This window comes from Mustelus asterias, chromosome X (genome assembly GCF_964213995.1).
Source record: "Mustelus asterias chromosome X, sMusAst1.hap1.1, whole genome shotgun sequence".
Classification (NCBI taxonomy): domain Eukaryota; kingdom Metazoa; phylum Chordata; class Chondrichthyes; order Carcharhiniformes; family Triakidae; genus Mustelus; species Mustelus asterias.
In genome coordinates, this window is record NC_135834.1 from 16,099,333 (window position 1) to 16,125,534 (window position 26,202).

A 26,202-nucleotide genomic window follows, 5' to 3' on the forward strand; every position below is an offset into this window, starting at 1 on the left:
CTCTAAAATAGAGGCAAAGGGGAGAAAAATGGGAAAAGGGCAAAATTATTGGCTCTTCATATGAATACGCATTGTATTTGGGAAAAATAAATGAACTAATGGCATAAATTGAGCTTAAGGGATACAATATTCTAGCCATTACAGAGATGTGATTACAAGGAGATCAACCTCGTGACTAAATATTCAGAGGTATGTGACTCTGTTTAAGGACCGGCAGGAAGGAAAATGTGGTGGGGCAGCTTTGTTTGTATGAGATGGAATAAGGATGAGAATAAGAAATTACCTTGGATCAGAAAATGTAGAATCCATATGGGTGGAAGTAAGAAACAACAGGGAGGAGACACTGGGGGGAGTAGTCTATAAGCTCCCTGACAGTAGCTATACTGTAGGGAAGGGAATAAATCAGGAAATAATGAAGATATGAAAGAAAAGGCAGTACATTAATCACGGCTGACTTTAATCTTCGTGTGGATTGGGAAAATCAAGTTGTCAGAGGTAGCCATGAGGAAGAATTCAGAGTGTATTTGGCACAGTTTCCAAGAAGAATATGTTGTGCATCCAACCAGAAATCAGGCTATTTTGGATCGTGTAATGTGCAATGAGACAGCTTGAATAAACAATCCGAGTAAAAGCTCCGCTAGGAAACAGTGACCATAACATGGTAGAATTTAGCATTCAGTTTGTGAGTGCAAACTTGGGTCAGGAGCAACTGTGCTGAACTTAAATAAGGGTAATTACAAGGGAATGAGAGCAGAGTTAGCTGGAGTGGACTGCGAAAGAGGATTAGCAGCAAAGATGATTGATCAGCAATGACATACATTTATGAAAATAGTTTGACTCACAACAAAGCTAAATACACCAGTGAGGAACAAGGATTGTCGGAAGAGAATAAATCAACTATGGTTAACCAAGGAAGTTAAAGATTGTATTAAACCGAAAGAAACACATGCAATGTTGCAAATATTAGTGGCATTAGAGGATTGGGAAAGTTTTCACAAAATATGACCAAAACAAAAATAACAAGGGCAGCATGGTGGCACAGTGGTTAGCACCGCTGCCTCACAGCGCCAGGGCCCAAGTTCAATTCCAGCCTGATGTCACTGTCAGTGTGGAGTTTGCACTTTCTCCTCGTGTCTGCGTGGGTTTCCTCCGGGTGCTCCGGTTTCCTCCCACAGTCCAATGATGTGCAGGTTAGGTTGATTGGCCATGCTAAATTGACCCTCGTGTCAGGGGGATTAGCAGGGTAAATGTGTGGGCTAACGAGATTAGGGCCTGGGTGGGATTGTGGTCGGTACAGACTTGATGGGCCGAATGGCCTCCTTCTGTACTGTTCGGATTCTATGAGAAGATGAACCACAAGGGTAAACTCGCAAGTTATATAAAAAGAGACAGGAAGAGCTTCTTTAAATATATAAAAAGGAACGGAGAGGCCAAAGTGAAAATAGGCCCCTTAGAGAATAAGACTGGAAAATAATCCTGGGGAACCAGGAAATGGCAGAGGAGTTAAATAAATATTTTGGCCGAGTGCTTTAAGATGCCGTGTTCAGGTCGCAGTCAAATATGCAAAGGCATATTTTCAAATCCCAGTCTTGACATTGATTGGGGGAGGCAGTGGCGTCATGGACTAGTAATCCAGAGACCTCGGAAATGTCGTGGGGACTCGTTCAAAACCCAACAGGGCAGATGGATGAATATCTGGAATTAAAAGTCTAATTGTCAGTTGTCCTAAAACCCTATCTGGTTGAGGGAAGGAAATCTGCTGGCTAGGAGTGTGTTTGAACCATCAAGTCTAGATAGAGGTAACGAAAAAAAAGATGAGTTGAGCGTATTGACAATGTGTGATGTTACACAGCTGGAAATAGGTGATCTTGGTGAAGGAACAGATATCTGGTCAGAAACTCATTTCCAGGTCTAATGAGGTGCCAAGATTATGATGGTTTGCTTCAGCCTCAGACAGTGACCAGGAAGAAGGATGCAGTCAGTGACTGGGAATGGAATTTGTGATGGGAACTTTCACCTTCCAAATATTTAGTTGGGGGAATTTTCTTCCAGTGCTGGATGTCGGACAAGCAGTCTAATAATGTAATAACAGAGAATTGGTTGTGAGGGGTGATGGGTGTTGTCAGTATACATCTGAAAACAAACACTGTGTTTTCAGATAACGTCACCAAGGGTGTAGATAAGAAGTAGGAGGGAGCCAAGGATAGATCCTTGGGGAATCAAGGAGGAGACAGGACAGGAATGGGAATAGAAAGCATTGCAGGTGATATTCTGCCTATGACCAGAAAGATAAGAATGGAACCAGGCGAGTGCAGTCTTACCCAGCTGAACTATCCCTCCTCATCCTTCTCAACCTGTCCACACCTTTGACATGGTTACCTGCACCATCCTGCTCCAATACCTTCCCACTGTCAGGTCAGTGTGCACAGCAGATGAAGATGTGAATGTACCTGACATCCTGGGGAAACTAATGATGAATGAAGGGCTGGGCCTCAGTAAACGAGTGTAGAGAAGGCTTGAGTTCTCAATCATCTTCATCTAAAATTTATTTATTTTTCAATTAAATTTGTGTTAAAAATCGGAGGTTTTTTTTTCCAAAACAGGAAGTAGGCCCAGGAGTAGCCTGGGAAGGTTTTTTGGAGGGTTTAAAAGCAGGCCGCAATTTTGAGCGGGCAGAGTCGGGAGCGGGTAGTGGAGTGAGTGGGAAGCAGAGTGAGAGCTGACGGGCTTTGGCTCATCGGGCTTCGGCGGTAGGTGGGGTAGGTTTAGACAGTTTTTCCTGTGTCATTGGAAGAAAGGGGGAATTATGATTGTGAGGCCAGTTTGTTGTTCTCAGTGTCGGATGTGGGAGGTCCTGGAGTCAGCTAGCCTCCCGGACGTCCATATCTGTGCCAGGTGCGTCGAGCTGCAGCTCTTAACGGACCGCGTTGGGGAACTGGAACTGCAGTTCAATGACCTTCGTCTGGTTAGGGAGAATGAGGAGGTGATAGATAGGAGTTACAGGCAGGTGGTCACACCGGGGCCACGGGAGACAGACAAGTAGGTCACGGTTAGGAAGGGGAAGGGGAAAGGTCAAGTACTAGAGAGTACCCCAGTGGCTGTGCCCCTTAAAAATAAGTACTCCTGTTTAAGTACTGTTGGGGGGAGCAGCCTACCTGGGGGAAGCAACAGTGGCCGTGCCTCCGGCGCAGCGTCCGGCCCGGCAGCCCAGAAGGGTAGGGAAAGGGAGGATGAGCAAACTGACCACAGCACCAAGGTACAGGGAGCCATCCAAGCGGGGGGAGAAACAAAAAATGTCATAGAAATTGGGGATAGTACACTTTTGGATGCTGTTGGGGGGGACGACTTAGCAGAGGTAAGCCATAGTGTACAGGTCACTGGCTCAGAGTCTGTCCTTGTGGCTCAGAAGGGAAGGGGGGAGAGGAGTAGAGGATTAGTCATTGGGGACTCCATAGTTAAAGGGACGGATAGGAGATTCTGCGGGAACGAGAGAGACTCGCGGTTGGTGTGTTGCCTCCCAGGAGCCGGAGTCCACGATGTCTCGGATCGTGTTTTCGAAATCCTTAAGGGGGAGGGGCACCAGCCCCAAGTTGTGGTTCACATAGGTACTCAAGACATAGGTCGGAAAAGGGATGGGGATGTAAGGCAGAAATTCAGGGAGTTAGGGTGGAAGCTTAGGGCGAGAACAAACAAAGTTGTTATCTCTGGTTTGCTACCTGTGCCACATGATAGTGAGGAGAGGAATAGGGAGAGAGAGCAGGTGAACACGTGGTTACAGATATGGTGCAGGAGGGAGGGATTCAGATACCTGGACCATTGGGGCTCTTTCTGGGGTAGGTGGGTCCTCTACAAACAGGATGGTCTGCACTTGAACCAGAGGGGTACCAATATCTTGGGGGGGATATTTGCTAATGCTCTTTGGGAGGGTTTAAACTAATTCAGCAGGGGGGTGGGTACCTGAATTGTAGCTCCGGTGTACAGGAGGTTGAGTGTAGTGAGGTCATGGATGAGGTTTCAGAGTCGCAGGAGTGTACTGGCAGGCAGGAAGGCGGTTTGAAGTGTGTATACTTCAACGCCAGGAGCATCTAGAATAAGGTGGGTGAGCTTGCAGCATGGGTTGGTACCTGTGATTTCGATGCTGTGGCCATCTCGGAGACATGGATAGAGCAGGGACAGGAATGGTTGTTGCAGGTTCCGGGGTTTAGATGCTTCACTAAGTGCAGGGAAGGTGGTAAAAGAAGGGGAGGTGTGGCATTGTTAGTCAAGGACAGTATTACGGTGGCAGAAAGGACATTATATGAGGACTCGTCTACTGAGGTACTTCCCCCCCCCAACCCCCAACCCCCAACCCCGGCCCGGCGCAGGACTGCGCATGTCCAAGGGAATGAAACAGCTGCGCATGTGCGGCGCGTTTCTCCCCCCCGCCCCCGCCCAACAAATTGCATTCATTGTTATTGACCAATGGGAAATGTTGGAGGACCGGAAGCAGCCTGGACCTCCAGCAATCAGAGCCGCCTATTGTCTGAATGCGGAAGCTGGACCAGGAGCTTGTTGAACCGCTCATTCCTGCCCAGCAAAGCTGCTGCTCCTCTCTCTCTCTCTGAAGGAAGATTTGTGCTTCACACAGACTAAAACCTCCTCCTGTCGGCAACATCCTTGAGTAAAACACTTTTCTTTCTCCCACTTTTCATTGCTTTTCTCGTTCGGGGTGGCGGGGGGTGGATTGTTGACTTGCAGGGACGAAAGCGAATCCAGGGAGGGTGCAGAGTCTGGAAAGGTTGGCCCAGGTCTCTCTGTCCTGAAGACATTTGTCATATTTTGCTCCGTCAGCTTGACACATAGAAATATAGAAACTAGAAGCAGAAACTTAGAAACCCTTTGGCCCATCGAGTCTGCACCGACCACAATCCCACCCAGGCCCTACCCCCATATCCCTACATATTTACCCACTAATCCCTCTAACCTCCGCATCTCAGGACACTAAGGGCAATTTTAGCATGGCCAATCAACCTAACCCGCACATCTTTGGACTGTGGGAGGAAACTGGAGCACCCGGAGGAAACCCACGCAGACACGAGGAGAATGTGCAAACTCCACACAGGCAGTGACCCAAGCCGGGAATCGAACCCACGTCCCTGGAGCTGTGAAGCAGCAGCGCTAACCACTGTGCTACCGTGCCGCTCCAGCAGGAACAGGCCATTCGGCCCTTCGAGCCTGCTCCACTTTTCATTTTGACCATGGCTGATCATCAAATTCAATATCCTGATCCCCTCTTCCTCTCTTATCCCTTGACCCCTTTAGCCTCAAGAGCTATATCTACTTTCTTCTTGAAGTCAGGCAGTGATTTAGCCTCACCAAGATTCTGTGGTAGTGAATTCCACACATTAACCGCAATTTGGATGAAGAAATTTCTCGTCACCTCAGTTCTCCAATATCCCCAAACTATGATCCCTAGTTCTGAACTCGATTGGGAACATTCTTTCTGAATCTACCCTACCTAAACCTGTCAGAATTTTCTAAGTTTCTATGAGATCCCCTTTCACTCTTCTGAACTGCACACACTACTCCAGGTGTGGCCTCACCAATGCCCTATAAAATTGCAGCAAAGTACCTGTACTCAAATCCTCTGGCTATGAAGGCCAACATACATAGAGCATAGAACATTACAGCGCAGTACAGGCCCTTCGGTCCTCGATGTTGTGCCGACCAGTGGAACCAATCAAAGCCCCTCTAATCTACACTATTCCAATATCATCCATATGTTTATCCAATAACCATTTGAATGCTCTTAATGTTGACGAGTCCACTACTGCTGCAGGCAGGGCATTCCATGCCCTTACTACTCTCTGAGTAAAGAACCTACCTCTAACATCTGTCCTATATCTCTCACCCCTCAATTTAAAGCTATGTCCCCTCGTGCTAGCCATCACCATCCGAGGAAAAAGGCTCTCACTATCCACCCTATCTAATCTTCTGATCATCTTGTATGCCTCTATTAAGTCACCTCTTAACCTTCTTCTCTCTAACGAAAACAACCTCAAGCCCCTCAGCCTTTCCTCATACGATTTTCCCACCATACCAGGCAACATCCTGGTAAATCTCCTCTGCACCCTTTCCAACACTTCCACATCTTTCCTATAATGCGGCGACCAGAACTGTACCATTTGCCTTCTTTACTGCCTGCTGTACCTGTGCGCTTACTTTCAATGTCTGATGCACAAGGACTCCAAGGTCTCGTTGAGTATCTACCTCCCTCAATTTATACCTATTCAAGTAATAATCTGTCTGTCTATTATTGCTACCACAGTGGATAACCTCATATTCATCCACATTATATTGTATCTGCCATTCAGATGCCCACACATTCAGCCTATCCAAATCATGTTGAAGCATCTCTGTATCCTTCTCACAGCTCACCCTCCCACCCAACATTACATCATCTGCAAATTTGGAGATAATGCATTCAGTTCCTTCTTCCAAATCATTGATATAAAATGAGAACAGTTCGGGTCCAAGCAAAGATCCCTGTGGAACCCCATTCGTCACTGACTGACAATCAGAAAAAGACCCATTTATGACATTATCTGCAATCCCATGTGAGACATTTATTTGTCAGGTTAAAAGGATGGTCTCTTTCCTAATGGTCACAATTACAGGGCTGGTTTCCCCAGGAGATGGCTGACATGTCAGGGAACACTAAATTAATAGTGTACATTAATGATCTAGATGTGAACGGGGAGGGGGGGGGGTATATGATTAGTAGATTCGTTGATGACACAAAAATTGGTGATGTGGTTAATAGTCAGGAGGAAATCCTTAGATTAGAGGATGATGTGGACTGGCTACTCAGATGGGCAGAACAGTAACAAATGGAATTTAACCCTGAAAAGTGTGAGGTGATGCATTTTTTGGAGGAGCAACATGACAAGGGAATACACAATGAATGGTAGGACACGAGGAAGTACAGAGGACCAGAGGGACCTTGGGGTGCATGTCCATAGCAACCTGAAGACAGCGGGACTGGTAGATAACGTGGTTTAAAAGCCATAGCGCTTACCTGACATTTTTTAGCTGAGGCACAGAATAAAAGAGCAGGGAGGTCATGCTGGAGCTGTATAAAACACTCGTTAGGCCACAGCTAGAATACTGTGTGCAGTTATGGTGGCCACATGAGAGGAAAATGTGATTGCACTGGAGAGGCTGCAGAGGAGATTCACCAGGATGCTGCCTGAGCTGCAGCAAAAAGAGACTGAATATGCTGGGATAGACTGAGGGGAGAGCTTTTTTATTTTTATTTTATTTATTAGTCACAAGTAGGCTTACATTAACACTGTAGTGAAGTTACTGCGAAAATCCCTTAGTCGCCACACTTTGGCGACTGTTCAGGTACACTGAGGGAGAAATTAGCATGGCCAGTGCACCTAACCAGCACGTCTTTTGGACTGTGGGAGGCAGCTGGAGCACCAAGAGGAAACCCACGCAGACATGGGGAGAACGTGTAGATTCTGCACAGAACGTGAGCCAAGCTGGGAATTGAACCTGGGGCCCTGGTGCTGTGAAGGAGCAGTGCTAATCTCTGTGCCCTGGTTGAGGTGCACAGAATTATGACGGACATAGATGTAGTAGATAGGAAACAAACTTTTCCCTGAGTAGAGGGGGTCAACATTTAATACTCTGAATCTGTCTCTGCACCCCCCCCCCCTTTCCATCCCTTGATCCCTTTAGCCCCAAGAGCTTTATCTAATTCCTTCTTGACATCACACAACGTTTGACCTCAACTACATTCTGTAGTAGGGAATTCCGCACACCCACCACACTCTGACGAAAGGAATCTGGTTGAAGGAATTACTCCTCACCTCAGTCCTAAAAGGTTTACCCTTTATCCTCAAATGCTGACCCCTAGTTCTGGAGTCCCCCACCGTTGGGCACAATCTTTCTGAATCCACCCTATCTAATCCTGTCAGAATATTTCTAAGATTCTATGAAATCCCCTCCTACACTTCCAAACTCCAATGAATAGAATCCTGACTGATTTTCGTCTCTCCTTGTGTCAGTTCTGCCTCCCAAGAATCAGTTTGGTAAACATTCACTGTGTACGCCGGACATAGCAAGGACATCCTTCCTCGGATAAGGACAGCAAAAGTGCCCACAATACTCCAGGTGCAACTCAGGTCCATGTCGGTTCTTTATCGAGCAGTTTTAGGGCGGCACGGTAGCACAGTGGTTAGCATTGCTGCTTCACAGCTCCAGGGACCTGGGTTCGATTCCCGGCTTGGGTCACTGTCTGTGTGGAGTTTGCACATTCTCCTCGTGTTTGCGTGGGTTTCCTCCGGGTGCTCCGGTTTCCTCCCACAGTCCAATGATGTGCGGGTTAGGTTGATTGGCCATGCTAAAATTGCCCCATAGTGTCCTGAGATGCGTAGGTGAGAGGGATTAGTGGGTAAAATATGTAGGGGTATGGGGGTAGGGCCTGGGTGGGATTGTGGTCGGTGCAGACCTGATGGGCCGAATGGCCACTTTCTGTACTGTAGGGTTTCTATGATTCTATGAGCAAAATGTCAGTCTCGACTGGAGCATCCATCCAATTTGCTTTTGAAATTATTGAGCATCTCTGCTTGATGACCCTCATAGGCAGCAAATTGGAGATCATGATCAATCACAAGCTCTGTATCTTAACCAACTGAAACAATCCTATCAATAAAACACATTTTTAGTCCAGTGATATAGACATATATCTGTCTGGTAGCCTGCATGAAGCTTTTCAGGTCTGTGTCCGGGACAGGAAGCAATGAGTGTGAATCTGTCAATCAGCCTGAATCAGCTCCTTCAGCGGAATTGAGAGGTTGAGACACACGCACACACCCCTGAGTGAAAGTGTTCCAGTGCACTGAGAGTGAAAATGGAGGGAGAGTATGTGAGATGGAGATTTACAGCCTATGGGGAATGAGAGAGGAAATAATGTTCCACAGGAACTAGAGTTCTCTTTTCTGAATTTCTATCCTGTACTGACAGTGATGATTTTTCTAAACTCCTTTACAGGATATCAGAAGCTGAGGACTTATAGACAGAAAACTCAAACCAAACGTTATATCAAGATATGACAGATTCACTCAAATTCATCGGGACCTGAATATTATTCGGCCTTTAAATCTGGAAGGAGAAATGTTTGTCTGTTCCGTCTGCTTCTGAAGACTTTAAACAAGTGAGTGAAGAAGCACCGAGACACACCCCCCTGGGTGAAAGTGTTCCAGTGCAGTGACTGTGGAAACAGTTTTAACCAGTTAAACAGCCTGAAACAAATCACACCATTCACAGTGGGAAGAAATCGCGCACGTGTTCTGTGTGTGGCTTCAACTGATGTCTCACACGGGCCCCATGGAGAAATGGTGGAAATGTGGGGACCGTGCAAAAGGATTCAAGTTCCCATCTCAGCTGGAAATTCATCGCGCAGTCACAATGGAGAGAGGCCGTTCACCTGCTCTGATTGTGGGACCGGATTCCCTGTGTCATCCCATCTGAGACACACCAGCAAGTCCACACTGTCCTGGGAGCGACCGTTCACCTATCCTGTGTGTGGGAAGGGATTCATTTGGTTACTCCATCTGCAGATACACACTGGGGAGAGGCTGTTCATCTGTTCTGTGTGGGGGAAGGGATTCAATCAGTTATCCCATCTGCTGAGACACCAGCAAGTTTCTTTTCATTCATTCGTGGGACATGGTCGTCACTGGCTGGCCAGCATTTATTGTCCGTTCCTAGTTGCCCGAGGGCACCTGAGAGTCAACCACGTTGCTGTGGATCTGGAGTTACATGTCAGTAGGACAGCATATTTCCTTTCCTAAAGGACATTTGTGAACCATCAACACAGATTACTGGGGTTGCGTTCATAGAATCATAGAATCATATGGGTTCTGCAGTTATTGCTGCTGTCAATCACATCCTAGGCTGGGTGAGAGGGGTTGGCATGGCCTTTAACAGTGTGAGTCCCCAAAAGTAATTAACAAAGGAGCCCGAGGGGAGATGAGGTTTTCTTTTATTTTTTTAATGCAGTGAGTAGTTCTGATTTGCCTGAAAGTAGATTCAATCGTATCTTTCCAAAGGGTTAATACTTGAAAGGGAAGAATTTGCAGGAATGTGGGAAAAGAGCAGAGCACTTGGATGAATCAGAGAGTCGTTTCAAAGTGATAGCAGGGGCACAATGGTTTGAATGGACTCCTCCTGCAGTCTGTTAATCTGAGCCTTCTGTTTTTGTGCAGGTTAAAAGCGATAGATTTCATTGCAACCTCTTCCCTGTGTATGCATTTAAACACAGTAAGAGTTTCAACAACACCAGGTTAAAGTCCAACAGGTTTATTTGGTACAAGAGGTAGAAAGGTAAGAGAGGAGTTGAGGAGGATGATTTTCACTCAGGGTGCTGAGAGTATGGAACTCACTGCCTGAAAGGAGTCAGAAACTCTCGTAACATTTAAGAAGTATTTAGATATGCACTTGCGCTGCTATAACCTCCAGGGTTATGGGCCAAGCTCTGGACAATGGGATTAATGTAGTCAGATCTTTGTTGACTGGCATGGACACGATGGAATAGTCTCCTTCTCTGCTGTAAGTGTCGATGGATATTTGGATCTATGGATCTATGTATTATAGTAAGAGTTTTAACAACACCAGGTTAAAGTCCAACAGGTTTATTTGGTAGCAAATGCCGTTAGCTTTCGGAGCGCTTCTCCTTTGTCAGATGGGACTCCATCTGACGAAGGAGCAGCACTCCGAAAGCTAATGGCATTTGCTACCAAATAAACCTGTTGGATTTTAACCTGGTGTTGTTAAAACTCTTACTACCACTCCATCTGTTGAAGCTCACCTGAGCCAATTGTTCGAAAGTAGCCAATTGGTCCAGAACATGTCAATGATGAAATTGGTTTGGGTTTTTAGCTAATTGCACACAATGTCTTAATTTAAAGCACACCCGATCCTCTGTCAGTGGTGTGTGACCTCTGATATCCTGTTGGTGATGCCAATTTTTTTAGGTAAGAATGACTGAAGATAAATTACTCGACACTCAGGTCAGTTCCAATCATCAGATGATCTTTATTTTACACCAGCAGGGAGCAAGTCACTGACTTACCATGCAACCTCTCCATCGAACAAAGCAAATAACACATTCTTATATATTTACTTCAGCCCATCTTGGCTGGTCACAAACTAACCACAATATTAATTGATTACATACTTATCCAATGAAGCCAACCATTTGGCATCATGTTGCTGTGTGATCAGCTTGTGGACAAGCTCTGGACCATCTCATGATGTGTACCAGGCACCTTATATTAACTGTCCTTGGGTGTTCACAATGAATCATGATACTCAGAACTTTGTTATCTCCACGACATCCCAGCTATTCTGTTAGAAGTCGGTTACCCTGTGCAGCTTCCTGTGTGCTGATAAGAGGGGTCCTGCTCAGCAGCTTTAATGGTCTGTGACCGCAGTAACTGAGCAGTCACAGGAATTTGGTCAGTGGTGGCACAGTGGTTAGCACTGTTGCCTCACAGCACCAGGGACCTGGGTTCAATTCTGGCCTTGGCTGGCTGTCTGTGTGGAGCTTGCACGTTCTCCCCATGTCTGCGTGGGTTTCCTCTTACACTCCAATGATGTGTGGGTTAGGTTGATTGGCCATCCTCAATTGCCCCTTGGTGTCAGGGGGATTAGCAGGGTAAATAGGTGGGGTTACAGGGATAAGGCCTGGTTGGGTTTGCTGTCGGTGCAGGCTCGATGGGCCAAATGGTCTCTTCCTGCACTGTAGGGATTCTATGATAAGTTAGTCAAGTCCTATCATGCCTCATGTTCAATCTGCGGTACTTCAATTGTGACAGAATATGTGGCTATATGTAGCTGCCTTGGCCATAGTCAACCCCAACACCCTCTCGAACTGCTGCAAAATCTGAGGTGTAGGTACATCCACACTGCTGTAAGGGAGGGATTTCCAGTTACACATTCTGGACTTTCACTAGAATGTAGCTGAATCCGAGATTGATATATTCCATTCAACCACACTCAGGGTGAGTTATTCCAATTCCCTTACTGTCCTGGACAATATATTCACAATATCATGAAAACAGAAATTAAAGACCTCATGTGATTTCAGGTGTTAACATATTTTGTTAGTTTGTTCTTCATTGTCGATGTCAGGCTGGGGTTGTTCTCCTTGTAGCAAAGAAGATTGAGGGGAGATTTGATAGAGGTGGACAAGATTCCGACGGGTTGAGATAAGGTGGACAAAGTAAAACTGTTGCCATTAGTTGATGAGAAAAGGATAAGGGGGGGCACAAATTTGAGGTTTTGGGAACAGAGATGCAGGGGGAATGTGAGGAAGGATATTTTGATGCAGCTGGTAATGACCTGGAACACGCTGCCGACAAGGAAGTGGAGACGATAAACAACGTCAATGGAAATTGGATGGACGTTTGGGGGGAGTGGTTCCAAACAGAAATGCTGACTAAATATCTCTTAACTTCCTAACACTCTGTGATCCTTGTGAAATTTGAAACCAGATATTTGCAACAAGATTCATAGAGCATCAGGCCAGTGGAGGGAATGTTGTGGGATTGGCCAGTCCAGCGGAAAAAAACCCATCCCATTGACCAACTGTAACAATGAACAACACACAGTCCAAAGAACCATACAGCACAGGAACAGGCCCTTCGGCCCTCCAAGCCCGTGCCGCTCCCTGGTCCAAACTAGACCATTCTTTTGTATCCCTCAATTCCCACTCCGTTCATGTGGCGATCTCGATAAGTCTTAAACGTTCCCAGTGTGTCCGCCTCCACCACCTTGCCCAGCAGCGCATTCCAGGGCCCAACACCCTCTGTGTAAAATACGTCCTTCTGGTATCCGTGTTAAACCTCCTCCCCCCCCGCCCCCCGCCTCACCTTGAACCTATGACCCCTCGTGAACGTCACCATCGACCTGGGAAAAAGCTTCCCACCGTTCACCCTATCTATGCCTTTCATAATTTTATACACCTTCAATTAGGTCACCCCTCTTCCTCCGTCTTTCCAGTGAGAACAACCCCAGTTTACCCAATCTCTCCTCATAACTAAGCCCTTCCATACCAGGCAACATCCTGGTAAACCTCCTCTGCACTCTCTCTAAAGCCTCCACGTCCTTCTGGTAGTGTGGCGACCAGAACTGGGTGCAGTATTCCAAATGCGGCCGAACCAACGTTCTATACAACTGCAACATCAGACCCCAACTTTTATACTCTATGCCCCGTCCTATAAAGGCAAGCATGCCATATGTCTTATTCACTACCTTTTCCACCTGTGACGTCACCTTCAAGGATCTGTGGACTTGCACACCCAGGTCCCTCTGCGTATCTACACCCTTTATGGTTCTGCCATTTATCGTATAGCTCCCCCCTACGTTAGTTCTACCAAAATGCATCACTTCGCATTCATCTGGATTGAACTCTATCTGCCATTTCTTTGTCCAAATTTCCAGCCTATCTATATCCTTCTGTAGCCTCTGACAATGTTCCTCACTATCTGCAAGTCCAGCCATTTTCGTGTTGTCCGCAAACTTACTGATCACCCCAGTTACACCTTCTTCCAGATCGTTTATATAAATCACAAACAGCAGAGGTCCCAATACAGAGCCCTGCGGAACACCACTAGTCACAGGCATCCAGCCGGAAAAAGACCTTTCCACTACCACCCTCTGTCTTCTGTGACCAAGCCAGTTCTCCACCCATCTAGCCAACTCCCCATTTATCCCATGAGATCCAACCTTTTGCACCAACCTACCATGAGGGACTTTGTCAAACGCTTCACTAATGTCCATATAGACGACATCCACGGCCCTTCCCTCGTCACCCATTCTAGTCACTTCTTCAAAAAACTCCATCAGGTTAGTGAGGCATGACCTCCCTCTCACAAAACCATGCTGACTATCGTTAATGAGTTTATTCCTTTCTAAATGCGCATACATCCTATCTCTAAGAATCTTCTCCAACAACTTCCCCACCACGGACGTCAAGCTCACCGGCCTATAATTACCCGGGTTATCCTTCCCACCCTTCTTAAATAACGGGACCACATTAGCTATCCTCCAATCCTCTGGAACCTCACCTGCGTCCAGTGACGAGACAAAGATTTGCGTCAGAGGCCCAGCGATTTCATCTCTCGTCTCCCTGAGCAGCCTTGTGTAGATTCCATTAGGCCCTGGGGATTTGTCAGTCTTTATATTCCCTAAAAAACCTAACACTTCCCCCCTTGTCCTGGATGTAATTGAGAGCAGAAAAATTAACAGCAGACTCCATCCCCTGTAATCACCCTTGTACTCACTGGTGAGGCAGCTGATGGAGTGAATAACTGAATCCCTTCACACACGGTACACGTCTAGCGCCTCTCCCCAGCGTGACTTGGCTGATGTCTCTGCAGACTTGATAATCCTAGCGAATTCCTTTCCACAGTCAGAGCAGCTGAACAGTCTCTCCCCAGTGTGAACTCGCTGGTCTATCTGCAGTTAGGATGACGTTTGAAAAATATTTTGTGCAGTGAGAGCAGCTGAACAGCCTCTCCTCAGTGTGAGTGCGCTGGTAGGCCATCAGCCCCTGAGAGCTTTTCAAATCCCTCCCACAGTCGGAGCATTTAAAGGGTCTCTCATTGGTTTGAGTGACATTGTGTCTGAGTAGGCTGGGTAACTGAGTAAATCCCTTCCCACAGATGATGCAGCTGAACAGTCTCTCCCCAGTGTGAATGTGCTGGTGTGTCCACAGGTTGGATGAATCATTGAATCCCTTCCCACACACAGAGCAGGTGAATGGCCTCTCTCCAGTGTGAGTACGTTGATGAATTTCAAACTGAAATGGGAACCTGAATCCCTTCCCAAAGTCCCTACATTTCCACCGTTTCTCCATGGTGCGGGTTCCTTGTGTCACTCCTGGTTTGACAATCAGTTGAAGCCACAGTATGCGGTCTCTCCCCTCTGTGAATGGTCAGATATTTTTTCTGTGTAATTGGTCAGTTGAGAGGAACAAGCTCAGTGTCGTGAGTGTGTGTCTCCAGTCACACTTGTGTTTAAAGTATTCTGCAGCAGACAGAACCGAGAAACATTTCTCCATCTAGATTCAAAGGTTGATGATATTCTGCTCCCGATAAATTGAGTGACTTTGTCAGAAGTTGATGTGAAGATTGGTTTCAGATTGCTGTCCGTAATTCCTCACCTTCTGATATCCTGTAAGAGGAGTTTACAAAACTCATGACTGTCAGTACAGGATAGAAATTTAGAACAGACAAAGAACAGGGCGGCACGGGAGCACAGTGGTTAGCACTGCTGCTTCACAGCTCCAGGGACCTGGGTTCGATTCCCGGCTTGGGTCACTGTCTGTGTGGAGTTTGCACATTCTCCTCGCGTCTGCATGGGTTTGCTCCGGTTTCCTCCCACAGTCCAAAGATGTGCGGGTTAGGTTGATTGGCCATGCTAAAAATTGCCCTTCGTGTCCTGAGATGTGTAGGTTAGAGGGATTCGTGGGTAAAATATATGGGGGTAGGGCCTGGGTGGGATTGTGGTCGGTGCAGACTCGATGGGCCGAATGGCCTCTTTCTGTATTTATGATTTCTTGATTTTATGGTTTCTATGGTTTCTATGAACAAAGGAAAGTACAGCACAGGAACAGGTGAACCTTCTCTGCACTCCCTCCAAGGTCCTTGGCGGGTCGGATCAAGGAAAACCCCAAAGCATTTTAATCTTATGTGAGAAATAAAAGAATGACCAGGGTGATGTTAGGGCCAGTCACGGATAGTAGTGGGAGCTTGTGCATGGAGTCAGAAGAGATAGGAGAGGCGATGAATGAATACTTTTCTTCAGTGTTCACAAAGGAGAGTGGCCATGTTTTTGAGGATGAAAGTGTGATACAGCATGGAGGAGGCAGATGCTCTGAGGGAAGATGTATTAGCAATTTTGAAAAACCTGAGGATCGATAAGTCCCCTGGGCCAGATGGGATATATCCTAGGATTCTTTGGGAGGCAAGGGATAAGATTGCAGAGCATTTGGCATTGATCTTTGGGTCCTCAATATCGACGGGGATAGTGCCAGAGGACTGGAGAATAGCGGATGTTGTTCCTATGTTCAAGAAAAGTAATAGCAATGACCCTGGTAATTATAGGCCGGTTAGTCTTACTTGGTGGTCGGTAAGTTAATGGAAAAGGTCCTGAGGGATAGGATTTATGACCATTTGGAAAGATGCAGCTTAATCCGGGATAGTCAACACAGATTCGTGAAGGGTATGTCTTGCCTCACAAATTTGATTGAATTATTTGAGGAGGTAACTCAGTGTGCAAATGAAGTTAGAGCAGTTGACGTCGTATACATGGATTTCAGTAAGGCATTCGCTAAGGTTCCCCGTGGTCGGCTCATGAAGAAAGTAAGGAAGTGTGGAACAGAAGGAAATTTGGCCAATTGGATAACTAACTGGATATCTCATAGAAGAGCGGGTGGAGGTGGATGGAATTTTTTCAGACTGGAGACCAGTTACCAGCAGTGCACCACATGGACCAGTGATAGGTCCTCCGCTGTTTGTGATTTTTATCAATGACTTGGAGGAGGGGGCTGAAGGGTGGGTCAGTAAATCTGCTGATGACACCAAGATGGGTGGAACAGTGGATGAGGTGGAGGGCTGTAGTAGACTGCAAAGAGGCACTAATAGGATGCAGAGCTGGGTCGGAAAATGGCAGATGGAGTTTAACCCTGATAAGTGCGAGGTTATTCGTTTGGGTAGGACAAATTTGAATGCGAATTACAGGGTCAACGGGAGGGTTCTGAGGAATGTGGAGGAACAGACTGATATTGGGTTCATATCCACAGATATCTGAAGGTTGCCACTCAAGTGGATAGAGCCGTGAAGAAGGCCTCGAGAGTGTGAGCGTTTTTTTAACAGGGGATTTGAGTTTAAGAGCCCTGGGGCTATGCTGCAACTGTACAGGACCTTGTCGTGACCACTTTTGGAATATTGTGTGCAGTTCTGGCCACCTCATTGTAAAAAGGACGTGGAAGCATTGGAGACAGTGCAGAGAAGATTTACCACGATGCTACCTGGTTTGTAGGTTAGCTCTTATGAGGAAAGGTTGAGGGAGCGAGGGCTTTTCTCTTTCGAGCGGAGGAGGATGAGAGGCGACTTAATTGAGGTTTTTACGAAGATGAGAGGGATAGAGTGGACTTGCAGAGACTATTTCCTCAGGTGGATGCAGCTGTTACAGGAAGGGATAATTGTAAGGTTCATGGTGGGAGATATAGGAGGAATGTCCGAGGTAGGTTCTTTACTCAGAGAGTAGTTGGGGTGTGGAATGGTCTGCCTGCTGTGATAGTGGATTTGGACAATTTCGGAATTTTCAAGCGCTTATTGGATAGACACATGGAGCACACCAGGATGATAGGGAGTGGGATCGCTTGATCTTGGTTTCGGACAAAGCTCGACACAACATCGAGGGTGGAAGAGCCTGTACTGTGCTGTACTGTTCGCGGTTTCTCTGTTTCTTGACTCTAATACTTTATCCGCCTAGAATTCCAAAAGATTCGTACAGCATGATTTCCCGGCTGTAAAGTTATACTGGCTTTGTCTCATTATAGTAAGAAGTCTTACAACACCAGGTTAAAGTCCAATAGGTTTATTTGTAGCAAATGCCACTAGTTTTCGGAGCACTTGCTGCTCCTCCATCAGGTGGGTGGGAGTTCTGATCACAAACAGGGCATACAAAGGCACAAACTCAATTTACATGAATAATGATTGGAATGTGAGACTTTACAGCTTATCAAGTCTTAAAGGTACACACAATGTGAGTGGATAGAGCATTCAGCACATGTTAAAGAGATGTGCATTGTTTCCGGACAGGAAAGTTGGTGAGATTGTGCAAGTCCAGGCAAGTTGTCGGGGTTACAGATCGTGTGACATGAACCCAAGATCCCGGTTGAGGCCGTGCTCATGAGTGCCGAAATTGGCTGTCAGTCTCTGCTCAGCGACTCTGCGCTGTCGTGTGTCGTGGAGGCCGCCTTGAAGAACGCTTACCTGGAGATCAGAGGCCGAATGTCCGAGACTGCTGAAGTGCTCCCCAACAGGAAGAGAACTGTCTTACCTGTTGATTGTCGAGCGGTGTTCATTCATCCGTTGTCGTAGCGTCTGCATGGCCTCCCCAATGTACTATGCCTCGGGACATCCTTTCCTGCAGCACATCAGGTAGACAACGTTGGCTGAGTTGCAAGGGTATGCACCGTGTTCCTGGTGGATGGTGTTCTCACGTGAGATTATGGCATCCGTGTCGATTATCTGGCACGTCTTGCAGAGGTTGCTGTGGCAGGATTGTGTGGTGCCGTGGTCACTGTTCTCCTGAAGGCTGGGTAGTTTGCTGCGGACAATGGTCTGTTTGATGTTGTGCGGTTGTTTGAAGGCAAGAAGTCGGGGTGTGGGGATGGCCTTTGCGTGATGTTCGTTTTCATCAATGAAGACTCCGGAGAAGATGTCGCAGCCTCACCGCTCCGGGGAAGTACTGGATGACGAAGGGTACTTTGTCCACCTTGTCCCGTGTTTGTCTTATGAGGAGGTCGGTGTGGTTTTTGGCTGCGGTGCTTCGGACCTGTCGATTGATGAGTCGTATCCTGTTCTTATGAGGGCATATTTCAGTGTCTGGAGGTGTCTGTTGCGACCCTCCTCATCTGAGCAGATCCTGTGTATACGGAGGGCTTGTCCGGAGGGGATGGTTTCTTTAACGTGTTTAGGGTGGAAGCTGGAGAAGTGCAGCATCGTGAGGTTATCCGTGGGTTTGCAGTACAGTGAGGTGCTGAGGTGACCGTCCTTAATGGAGATGCGTGTGTCCAAGAATGTAACCGATTCCGGAGAGTAGACCATGGTGAACCTGATGGTGGGATGGAGCTTTTTGATGTCATCATAGAGTTGTTTCAGTGATTGTTCACCATGAGTCTAAAGTAAGAAAATGTATTCGATGTATCTCGTGTATAGCATCGGTTGAATGTCCTGTGTGATGAGGAAGTATTGTCCCAACCTGTGCACGAAGACGTTGGCATTCTGAGGTGCGAATTTGGTCCCCATGGCTGTTCCATGTGTCTGAATGAAGAACTGGTTGATGAACGTGAAGACATTCTTGTTCAGGATCAAGCGGATCAGTTGTAAAATTGCACCTGGAAACTGGCAGTTGTCAGCGTTGAGTACTGAGGCCGTTGCAGCAATGCCATCTTCGTGGGGGAAGCAAGTGTAGAGTGCCGAGACATACATTCTGACAAAGAACAAAGGACACAGAACAATACAGCACAGGAACAGGCCCTTCGGCCCTCCAAGCCCATGCCGCGCCCTGGTCCAAACCACACCATTCTTTTGTATCCCGCCATTCCCACTCCGTTCATGTGGCTATCTAGATAAGTCTTAAACGTTCCCAGTGTGTCCGCCTCCACCACCTTGCCTGGCAGCGCAATCCAGGCCCCCGCCACCCGCTGTGTAAAATATGTCCTTCTGATATCTCCCCCCTTCACCGTGAACCTATGAGTGGTGCTGGTTCAACTGTTCCATGTGTGTTGAGTTTCTGTAGGAAGTCAGTAGTGTCGCAACAAAAGCTGCTGGTCCTTTGTACAATGGGTTTCAGGTTGCCCTCGACGTAGCCGGAGAGGTTCTCACACTGGGTCCCATTGCCCGATATGATGGGATGGCTGGGTGTATTTGCTCTGTGTATCTTCGGGAGGCAGTAGAGATCTCCAACGTGGGTGCGGGTCACCTCAGCACCTCACTGTACTGCAAACCCACCGATAGCCTCACGATGCTCCACTTCTCCAGCTTCCACCCTAAACAAGTTAAAGAAGCCATGCCCGACAGACAAGCCGTCCATATACAGAGTATCTGCTCAGATGAGGAGGATCACAACAGGCACCACCAGACGCTGAAAGATGCCCTCATAAGAACAGAATATGAGGCTCGACTCATCAATCAAAAGTTCCGACGCGCCACAACCAAAAACCGCACCGACCTCCTCAGAAGACAAACACGGTGCACAGTGGACAGAGTACCTTTCGTCTTCCAGTACTTCCCCGGAGTGGAGAGGCTCCGACACCTTCTCCGGAGCCTTCAACATGTCATAGATGAAGACGAACATCTCGCCAAGGCCACCCTTTCCATTGTCTACGGGAACAGTGCCAGAAGACTGGAGGATAGCAAATGTTGTCCCCTTGTTCAGGAAGGGGAGTAGGGACAACCCTGGCAATTATAGACCGGTGAGCCTTACCTCTGGTGTGGGCAAAGTATTGGAAAGGATAATAAGAGATAGGATTTATAATCACCTAGAAATGAATAATTTGATTAGGGATAGTCAAAACGGTTTTGTGAAGGGTAGGTCGTGCCTCACAAACCTTATTGAGTTCTTTGAGAAGGTGACCAAAGAGGTGGATGAGGGTAAAGCGGTTGATGTGTTGTATATGGATTTCAGCAAAGCGTTTGTTAAGGTTCCCCATGGTAAGCTTTTGCAGAAAATACGGACACATGGGATTGAGGGTGATTTAATGGTTTGGATCAGGAGTTGGCTAGCTGTAAGAAAACAAAGGGTGGTGGTTGATGGGAAATATTCATCCTGGAGTTCAGTTACTAGTGTTGTACCGCAAGGATCTGTTTTGGGGCCACTTCTGTTTGTCATTTTTATTAATGAACTGGATGAGGGCGTGGAAGGATGGATTAGTAAATTTGCGGATGACACTAAAGTCGGTGGAGTTGTAGACAGTGCGGAGGGAAGTGACAGGTTACAGAGGGAAATAGATAAGCTGCAGAGCTGGGCTGAGAGGTGGCAAATGGAGTTTAATGTGGAAAAGTGTGAGGTGATTCACTTTGGAAGGAGTAACAGGAATACAGAGTACTCGGCTAATGGTAAGATACTTGGTAGTGTGGATGAACAGAGATCTGGGTGTCCATGTGCATAGATTCCTGAAAGTTGGCACGCAGGTTGAGAGGGTTGTTAAGAAGGCGTACGGTGTGTTAGCTTTTATTGGTAGAGGGATTGAGTTTCGGAGCCAGGAGGTCATGCTGCAACTGTACAAAACTCTGCTGTGGCCGCATTTGAACTATTGCGTACAGTTCTGGTCGTCGTATTATAGGAAAGATGTGGAAGTGTTGGAAAGGGTGCAGAGGAGATTTAGCAGAATGTTGCCTGGTATGATGGGAAAATCGTATGAGGAAAGGCGGAGGGGCATGAAGTTGTTTTCGTCACAGAGAAGAAGGTTAAGAGGTGACTTAATAGAGGTATACAAGATGATCAGAGGATTAGATAGGGTGGAAAGTGAGAGCCTTTTTCCTCGGATGGTGTTGGCTAGCACGAGGGGACATAGGTTTAAATTGAGGGGTGATAGATATCGGACAGATGTTAGAGATAGGTTCTTTACTCAGAGAGTAGTAAGGGCGTGGAATGCCCTGCCTGCAGCAGTGGTGGACTCGTCAACATTAAGAGCATTCAAATGATTATTGGATCAACATATGGATGATATTGGAATAGTGTAGCTTAGAGGGGCTTTAGATTGGTACCACTGGTCGGCGCAACATCGAGGGCTGAAGGGCCTCTACTGCGCTGTAATGTACTCTGTTCTACCTTCTATGTTCTATCCCCACACACCCACTTCTTGCCTTCAATCAACCGCACGACTTCAAACAGACCATTGTCCGCAGCAAACCAGCCTTCAGGGGAACAGTGACCATGGAACCACACAACCCTGCCAGAGCAATCTCTGCAAGATGTGCCGGATCATCGGCACGGATGCCATCATCTCACGTGAGAACACCATCCACCAGGCACATGGGACATATTCTTGCAACTCGACCAACGTTGTCTACCTGATACACTGCAGGAAAGGATGTCCCGAGGCATGGTACATTGGGGAGACCATGCAGCCGCTACGACAACGGATGAATGAACACCGCTCGACAATCAGCAGGCAAGACTATTCTCTTCCTGTTGGGGAACACTTCAGCGGTCACGGACACTCGGCCTCTGATCTTCAGGTAAGCGTTCTCCAAGGTGGCATTCACGACACACGACAGCGCAGAGTCGCTGAGCAGAGACTGATAGCCAAGTTCCACACACCTGAGGACGGTCTCAACCGGGATCTTGGGTTCATGTCACACCATCTGTAACCCCCACAACTTGCCTGGACTTGCAAAATTTCACCAACTTTCCTGTCTGGAATCAATACACATCTCTTTAACCTGCGCTTACTGCTCTCTCCACTCACGTTGCCTGTTACTTTAAGACTTGATTCGCTGTTAAGACTCACATTCCAATCATTATTCATGTAAATTGAGTTTGGGTCTTTGTTTACCCTGTTTGTGATCAGAACTCCCACAATCCTGACGAAGGAGCAGCACGTGCTCTGAAAGCTCGTGGCGTTTGCTACAAATAAACCTGTTTGACTTTAACCTGGTGTTGTCAGATTTCTGACTCTGTTTACCCCAGTCCAACGCTGGCATCTCCAGATTTTGTCTGATTCTACCACTGCTTTCCAACTGCTGAACTATGAATTATTGATAACATACTCCAGCAACTTGCTAACTGACGTTGGACTCATTCGTCTATCGTTCCCTGATTTCTACTGCCATGCCATTTTGAATAATAGGCTTACTTTAGCTACTTCCAATCTGTAGGAGCCAGTCCAGAGTGCAAACATTTTTGGCAAATGTCCACCAATAGATCTTACTATTCCTCGGGCCAACTCCTTTAGTATTCTGATGTGGCAGGCATAAGGCAATTTAACTACTCCTGGTATTGAAATCATTTTCAGTTTCTCAAGATGCGAAAGGTGTTGTGAATCGTTAAAAAATATTTTTTGTTCTTATCATTTCAAATGTACTTTCGTGAACTAACACAAGGCTACTGCAAGTCACTGAAATATTGTCAAAAATGACACTGATGAACTCCTCGAAATTCATAGAAATCCTGAATCAGATGCAACTTATGCAATTAATGCGGGTCTGAAAATATTGTTGATAATGAAATGAGTTACGCAACGATCTTTGAACGTTGATTTTTGAAACAAATGGAGCCCAGAAAACAAATCTGGTTCAGAAACCCATATTGGCGCTCAACCTACGAGACTAAAAAAAACTCCTTCCCATCGGAATACTTCCACAAGAGTACAATTACATATCCAAGGTTCGACACCCTACCTTGCATCAATAGCTAAAATATCCACCGAGTTTCTGAAGAAGAATCAATGCAAACACTGAAAAGAATGTCGATTCTATCATTGGAAATATCTTTCTCGGGCATGGAAAAGAAGAAAGGGAGCAAAATGGAAATTGGATATTGCAATGGCGACGCTCTTTACCACCGTCTATTTCCAAAACTGAGCAATGTTTTTGAACTGACGCAGATACACTGTTTCATGACCTGCAACTGATCAATTATTGAGAAATCTACATAAACAAAGCACAATGAACAAAGAACAATACAGCACAGGAACAGGATTTTCGGCCTTCCAAGCCTGCACCGATCATGTGTTCCGAACTCGAAATCCGTTTGTATCCCTCTATTCCCAGTCTGTTCATGTGGCTATCGAGATAAGTCTTTCATGATCCGAGCGTGTCTGCTTCAAACACCTTGCTAATTAGTGTATTCTAGGCTCCCACCACACTCTGTGTAAAATATGTCCCCCGCATATTTATATTGAACCTTGCCCCCCCCCCTTACCTTGAACCTGTGACCCCTTGTGTTTGTCATCTCTGCCCTCTGAAAAAGCTTCCAACTGTTCACCCTATCTATGCCCTTCATAATTTTATAAACATCTATTAGGTCGCCCCTCAACCTTCGCATTTCCAGGGAGAACAACCCTAGTTTACTCAATCTCTTCTCATAGCTAATACCCTCCATACCAGGCAATATGCTGGCAAACCGTTTCTGCATTCTCTCGAAAGTCTTCACGCCCTTCTGGTGGTATGGCCACCACAACTGGACGCAGTATTCCAAATGTGGCCGAACCAACGTTCTGTACAACTGCAACATCATATGCTAGCTTTTATGCTCTATGCCCTGGCCAATACAGGCAAGCATGCCATATGCCTTCTTCACCACCTTTTCCACCTGTGTTGCCACCTTTAAGGATCTGTGTACTTGCACACCCAGATCCTGTAAGGGAAATTGTATGAGTTTAGTATGAAATTCAGATTCACTTGTAAGGGAAATTGTATTAGATATTGTATGAGCTAGGTATGAAATTCAGATTCACAGGTTTTAGTAAAATGATATAGCAGATTTAGGTGAGTAGTGAGATGGGTATATAACCTAAAGTAACTTCGTGTGACCTAATATAATCAAGTGTAGTCGATATGATCAAAGTGGAGGAACTAGAGAAGTAATATAGCAATCACTAATTAAGGAAAGCAGACAACAGTCACTTAAGAAAACAAGGAAGACTGCTCGGTGGTTCAACTTAATAGTGGACCATAAAACCATAAAATCAGCAGAGAGAATGTCCTTTCTAACACTTTCGGCCTAAATCAACAAAACTACGATTATAGTACAAGCAGAAAAGGTCAGATAAAGGTAAGAGCCATAACCACCATGATTTAAGAGACACAGAGATATAACAGGGAACGACTAATTGCCAATACAACAGATAAAGGGTCTAAAGTAAGATGAGAACCAAGGACAGGCAATAAAAGTAAGATAAGAATCTTGAGATAGGGAGCTGAAATGTACATAAAAGACTGTAAGCCCAAGGGCTCTTTGGAGTGTTCCGGACGCTCCCGGCTTTATCTCTTGTGCTGAGAAATAAAGTCTTTTGCTTGAAAGATCGCTGCTCAGACTCTCTGTTTTAAACTGATGTGAACGAATTGTCGTCCTGGGGAACCACGACAAAATTGGCGCTGCGAGCAGGGTTGGTGAGAGATCGCCCAGAAAAGCATCTGGAAGGAGTAGCGGAGAGGTGGTCCAACCGGAACCGAGAAGTCCCCAGCCGGCCTTCTGTCAACAAGGTAAGCAGACTTGCATGCATGTAAATCCTTGTTGTCAGAAAGGGGTTTTCTCGAGGCCCGGTGCGCCCGGCTCTCTGCGGGTCCTGGATCTCCCCAACCCAAAAAGATATCCTGCACAGGTAAAACCAAATTGTGTAAAAATTTTGAGAGACTGAGTCTGATCCGAAGAGCAGAATTTTTGCATGCAAAAGCGCGCTGCGAATACTGTATTGTCTGTGAATGGGTAAAAAGTGAGACGGGAAAAAGGCCGAAAGCTAAAGTAATGCAATTAGGTTAAGTCGAGCGGTTTGGAGCGGGTTTTTCAGGTCACGACTTGCCCAGAAGAGAGTAAGTGTGGGAAAACCTGCCAGTCCAAACCTACCCAGGACCTCGGGTAAGGGACGTCAACCGAGAGGGAGAGAGATCAGTGAGAGATCGCTCTCTGACCTAATACAGTAGTCAAAAGCACAGGAGTGGATTTTAAGCACAGGAAAGGGGAGTAGCAGCTAGAATAGAGGAAGTAAAAGACCAATTTGAACAAACTGGTCTGAGAAAACAGCGTGAAGGACAGAAATAAGAGAGAGAGTCGGAATATAGGTAGGGTAATAACTAACAACTTGAAAAATTACCCTGACATAACTGCCTGGTGACAAGATTGAAAATAACTAATCTTTGAATAATAAAAAAAAAAACGGAAGCAACACTGGATTGGAAAAAGATTACACATATAACTAACTTAGAGGAGATAAAGAATGAGTGGCCGTATGTAAAATGGGAAAGAGTAGTCGATAGGAATTGGATAGACGAAATAAAATTGGAAACCCTAGAGAAATTAATAAAGGGATCTGACCGATACAGGATTCTTATACACATAGACGAGCAAGTGAAAACCTACTACCCTCTGGCCCGGGAGAGGAAGATAGTGCCGGGACAGGGGACTACGGGGAAGTGGATATCAGGACCCCGGTTAGAATTACAAATAGTGGCAAAAGAAATCCAAAGGAAAGGTAAACAGGGGACTGAGCACGGAAAAACAATACAGCAAGTAATAATCACTGTGATACCTAACTCTGACAGATTAAGTGACAAAAATTGCGACAGTGATCCAAAAAGACGAGTAATGGCGCACCAAGTTAAGACACCAGTGGAGATATTAGGGGATAAGTTCCCAGCCCTTAGGGGAGATATAGAACACGTCTCTAAAAAATGGGCCAAAAGAACAAAT

The 26,202-nt window shown here is 46.3% G+C and overlaps 1 protein-coding gene across 1 annotated transcript in view; it reads right to left on the minus strand.

Moving 5' to 3' along the window:
• Positions 1–26,202, minus strand: part of prim1 (DNA primase subunit 1) — a 728,932-nt gene that overhangs the window by 484,601 nt on the left and 218,129 nt on the right. The window lies entirely within an intron of this gene.